This window comes from Alligator sinensis, unplaced genomic scaffold (assembly GCF_000455745.1).
Source record: "Alligator sinensis unplaced genomic scaffold, ASM45574v1 scaffold223_1, whole genome shotgun sequence".
Taxonomy (NCBI): Eukaryota; Metazoa; Chordata; order Crocodylia; family Alligatoridae; genus Alligator; species Alligator sinensis.
In genome coordinates, this window is record NW_005841936.1 from 3,445,569 (window position 1) to 3,451,279 (window position 5,711).

General features: G+C 41.8%; 1 long non-coding RNA gene across 1 annotated transcript; it reads right to left on the reverse strand.

Annotated features, from left to right (window-relative positions):
- Positions 1-2,908: 2,908 nt before the first annotated feature.
- LOC112549592 lies at positions 2,909-5,711 on the reverse strand. The gene is made up of 3 exons (XR_003093079.1): positions 5,665-5,711; positions 3,604-3,736; positions 2,909-3,173 (listed from the first exon to the last, which is right to left on the reverse strand). It is a non-coding gene; the product is annotated as an uncharacterized LOC112549592 (long non-coding RNA).

The window sequence follows — 5,711 nt, forward strand, 5'->3', positions numbered from 1 at the left end:
TATTCCTACCTCATATGTGAACTGATTATTTAAAGCATCTCTATTTGTCTAGTTTTTGTATCTGTACTGTATTTAAATTGCAAGGTCAAACAACCAGGTGGTTACACCTTTGCCTGGCAGATACACTATTCTGGGCTTTGCTTGGTTGATTCTGTTAGGAGGAGAAATTGATAACACAAGTCAGGTTTATTTTTTTATGTGCAATCTTGTTTATTATAAGGAATGTGCTTAAAGCCACGTGTCCTTGAATACATTTCAAACAGCAGTATATAATTTTCTTGCTCCCAATTTCCTCGACTGCCTTTCTAGCCAGACTTTTCCCCTAGGAGCTCCTGTCCCCCTGCTCTGTCTCCAGGACATTCTCATGAATGTTTCTCCCATTGTCTTCTGCCTTTCTGCCTCTTGCACACACAACTGCAACCATTCAATCCCCTATGCTCTGCGTTTTGCAATCAGTCCCAAAGAATCCCTGCAGCCTATTTATATATCTATTTTATTTGTATGCTGTCCTTCCCCAAAAAAGGCTCAGGGCAACTTAGATAATCTATAAAAACAGATACATTATTAAAATAAAATAAAAGTAATAAACCAACTCTCCGGTACTCCAGACAGCACACAGAACTTAACCCTGTCTGCTAAAGGCGTGACAAAATAAAAAAGTCTTATGGTTCTCTGGAAGATGTCCAGGCTTGGGCTCTAGTGGACCTCAAGGGGAAGGGAGCCCATGGTTAAGCTACATGGCTTAGCTTCTAACTGGCCCTGTCATGTGACTGCCTTAGGCAGTAGCTTCCTTTTGATTCTGGCTATTGATAAATAAAGAGGAATGTAATTGCTCTTTCCATTTAGCCTGAATAAAAGATCCTTAGCACACCTACCAACTTTAACCAGTTCTGTCACTGTCTATAGATTAAAAGCTTACTAGATGACAGCCATGTACACCTTCAAGCACAGTAGCATGCATTATGGAAGTCTTAATTGCACAACAATTTGTTATGTTTTTCATAAGGCCCTTGCCTCAATATTTTCTCTCCTCTTTGTATTCAGTGCCTATTGTTTAAAGCACAGCAACCATATCCCATTCAGAGATAAACATTTTAATTTCCTTACAGTGTTTCTATGATACCCATTGCCACAGCAGCTGAGTCAGTGATTCTCAACTTTGTTAGACTCAAGACACCCCTTGGAAAATGCCAGCTCTTAGTTTTCACTTGCTTTTTGACTATGGAAAAGTAACAGAGTATTTTTTCTGTTGCAAAGAACTCAGAAACCTCACAACACGTCAGAATGTTTTTAACACTACTGATTCCTGTTTGAAATCGCTGGGTTTATCCTGTTCGCACACCTAACAGTGCTAACGTTGTGTGGCATCCTATACCACCCTTGAAAGGATGTCAAGCCACTTCAGAGAACCATAGTACCCCAGCTGAGAATCACTGATCTGAGTGTTTTACAAACATTAATTTACCTTCAGAAAATAACATAGAGGGAACTGAATGATGAAGAGATTAATGCCTATGTTTTCCACTGATTTGGGGTGACATGGTACTTAGTATTTTGGTTTTTGTGGTTCTTAGTATTATGATTTTGGTTTTTATGGTGCTTAGTATTATGTGGCACTTTATATACCCAAAGTGCAGCTTCCATTGACTTCAGCTGTAGCTGTGAAGGCTCAACACAACAGCTCTGAAAGTCAGACTTTATGACATTACATTGAATATCCTGAAACTGAATTATATACAGTTAATAAAAATTAGAAGTATGTTTTAAATAGCAGAGACAGGCCTAGAACCAAGTATCCCACTTCCTTGCCCAATCCCCTGCCTTTTGAAGACCCATTGCTGACCTACTTCTGCAGTCCAGTAGCATAAAAAAACCCTTTTCCAGAGCTCCAATCTTGTGGGCATTCTGATTGAAAATATCTACCTTCTGAACAGGTGATGGTTGAGGCAAATAGACACAGCCTTTTTTTATAGAAAACATACAAGATATACAGATCTAGCCAAAATAATATTATTTATTATTTGTATTATTGGACAGATTAGTGGCCCTAGCCTTAGATTAGGACCTCATTGTGATAGGTACTACATCAGCACAGACCACAGGCAGGAGCGGGTGGGTATAAGATACTGAAAAGGGGGTGTGGTAAATAACTCACTGTGTGTGTGTTTGGATTTCTCAGCAGCAAAGGCAGGGTGCAACTGCACCACTGTCCCCCACTAGGATGTGGCCCTGAGCACAGATATCCTCTGCTTCAGAGTTTTTACAAACTAAGAAACACTTGTTCATCTTTCCCTGCCTCAACGTCCTCATTCCCTTTCCATGTTTTGGGAATTTACTTCAAGGCTTCTAAGAAAACCAAGGCTCTTTTTTATTCCCTATTGTCCTGCCCATTGATTTTCTTTTAGAACATGACCTCTCTGTTTGATTACTGCAGTCAGTGACCATCAGCTCTTAGCTGGTCATGCAGTCAAGAGAGTTCATCCTTGCTTTGGAAGTCCATTTCTCTCTGTATCTGTTCCAGGGTCTGTGTTTTTAAACAACTGTGTCAATACTTTTGATTTTTTTTATTTTCCTCCTGAAGACTTTTCATTGATCTAGAGGTATGGACAGAGCCGATTGTCCTAGGCATTACCTTGCCAAACTTTCTGTTCTGACACAGCCTATTCACTTGTTGATAGCTTCTTGTGACTGTTTCATTTAAAGACAGAACATTTAGGAATCATTCCTTGCTTCTTAGAACAAGGAGTAGTACGTAAGAGTTTAACAAAGATGATAAAAAGGGCTTAGAATTATTGAGAATTCAAAATACCCATTTTTTTTGCATACAACAACATTTTAAGTAATAAAATGGGATCCCAGACTAGTCTTAAAGGATTGACATGCCACCTTGTTCGATAAATGACAGAAAGGCTTTATTTACTACAAGTATTCAGGGTTAAATGAGTCCAAACCAAAGCAAAGTCCAATATTTAGCTATAAGATGATAATTTCTCACAGGTGACAGGAAGACGGTCTGATTCTTGGCAGCTTATCTAGGTGTGGATCCTCTCACCTAGAAGAAAGCTGGGAGCAGCAGCAGTCATTGTCAGAAGGATCTTTCATTCTTTAAGCACATGCTGTTAGCTGTTTCATCCTTCTTCTTATATCCTTTAGCTCAGCATCTTCAAAGCATTCTTGTAGTTATGTAAACCAAGAGAGACCCAAACAGTAATTGGCAGGAAAATCCTGGTAATCGAACTTCTCATTATTGGTTATCAGAAAGTTCCATTGTGAATGAAATACTACTAAGTTTGGAATGTATCAAGAGACTGATTAACAACCAGGAAAAACACAAGGTTTTTGAGGAGTATCCTTGGAAGATCAAGGGGACTACTGGGCAAAAAATAAAAGTAAATCAGTAAGAAGCAGCAAAACAAAAGTAAATCAAGAGGAAACATTGATCTCATATGTAGAATGACTCTTCCTGTACATAAACATGAGTTAACTGCAAAAGAAATATTTACCATACTAATTAATCAAGACATTTTACACAGATATGTACCAGACAACTAGGAGCCTGCTTAAAATCATCATAAATATAGTAAGATAAGCTAGAAGTGATACCTCATTATTTCTTTTCAGATGGCCTAGCTGCGAACTCGCATCCTCTTGCACGATGCAGTTTGCATCACTGTTTTGTATTTTAACTGTTGTGAGTAGACCCCAGCTTAGCTTGAGTTTCACAGTCATCAGTGCTCTGCAATATAACATGCAACTTTTTCTTGAAAGGCAGAATGAATAAACAAAGATTTTTTTTCCCCCAGAGCTATGGCTGCGTAGGGCAGTGACAGAGCCTAATCTTCAGGGCTGCTTACAGATGTTCAAATAAAAATCCCCAAAGCATGTTTTACCGAAAGAAGCAGAATGGTAGTTTGACCCAGGTCCACAACATCTGTATAGATTGGATGCTTCAGCAGGGCTTTCTGGCACTTTTATCTAAAGCCGATTCAGTCTCTACAGATGTTGGGCAAGCTAGGTCCAATTAATGCATTGCCTCTTCTGGACATGTGTTGGGCTTGGTGTAGGAGTGAACCGAGTTTAAAGTGCCATTTTTTAATGTCTTATTAAGTAAATGAAACCCTAGCTGCTCCTGAAGACTGGTCTCCATGGGTGGAGCTATGATTTTGATAAGAGAGATAGGAGGGGAGAGAACAGGAGAAGCTAGCAGACAGCAAAATTGCCCTAAGAAAGGTTAGCTTGACAAGCCCATTAGAAAGAAGAGATGACTGTTAACACTTTTGGAGTGAAGAACTATGAGCCATGAAGTCAACTGACTTCTTCTGTTGCCTGAATGATAGTGCAACACCTGCTGCACTGTGAAGCAGGAATAAAAGCAGGGTGCTTCTATCCCAGTCACAAAATCAGCATCCCACCTCATACACACGGCCCAATTTTTGGGGAAAAGTTAAGTGTCGTGTGTGAGATCTTGACAAATTAGATAAATGATCTAAAATAAATAGGGTGCAGTTCAATTAGGACAAATACAAAGTATAACATTTAGGGAAGAAGAATCAGCTGTGCTAATACAACATATAGAGCTGACTTCATGGAAGTGCTTAAGGATTTGAGATTAGAGATGATCACAGATGGAACATGGATCAGCCGTGTCAGATCACAGTGAAGAAAGTAAATATCGTACTGGGCTACAGAAGCAGGAATCACTCGTGAAATAATTCCTCCAGTAAGATCGTGGCTGCAGAACTGTGTCTAGTTTTGGGAACACTTCAAACAATGTGGAAGGGATCCTGAAGAAAGCAACAAAAATGATCACAGATCTACAAGGTGCGTATCCCCTATGCAGAAAGATGGTTTCAGTTAATTCAGAAAAGAGATGAAATTGTCTTCTGTGTCTAGTGGGGATTAGAAAGGAAATAATGTTCTGAAATTGCCTCAGGTGAGATTTAGATTAGACATTAGGGAAAACTTCCTAAGTGTAAGGACAGCTAGGCACTGGAACAGATTGCCTTGGGATGTTGTAAAATCTCCACCGCTGGAGGGTTTAAGTACAGCTGAAGGGAACACCTGCGAGGAATGATTAAGGCAGTGCTTCCCAGCCAGGGTGCTGGGTCACCCGGGGGTGCTGCGAGACCTTTTGAAGGGGGCAGCAGGAAGCGTGAGGTGATCCCGGCAAGGCGGCAAGCACCTTAATACATCCCTTTTTAAAATGGGTTGCTGCTTAATTCACACCAGTTACGAAGGGTGCCTCGAGTCCAAAAAAGGCCACGAACCAGTGGATTAAAGCAGACCTTGCCGTGGGGCTAGGGTTGCCGGCTCTGTTCGACTGTCCTGGGAAGTTTCCCAAACGCCAACATGCCTGCGACACTCGACGTGCACGGGCCCGCGTGCATCGGCAACCGGGCTACGGGCCACAGGCTTTTCGCCAGGAAGGCAAGTGCAGTTTAAAAGCCCCCTGGACTACTGTGTAAATCGGACTGAACATTTAATATTTATGTTAATGACTGCCCTAGCATTTATCCCCCGGGAGCCTCTCAGCAGTCCCCTGGAGGTTTCTCTCCAACCCCTGGAGGTCCCAACGTGGGACACGAGGAGAGGCGGCCGGGCGGCCCCTCACGTCTCTGCCAGCCCCGCGGCGGCGAGTTCAGCAGCGACGCAAGAACAACGCACCTGGCACCACCTCCCGGGCTCGCCCCGCGCGGGGGCTGCCGGGAGCG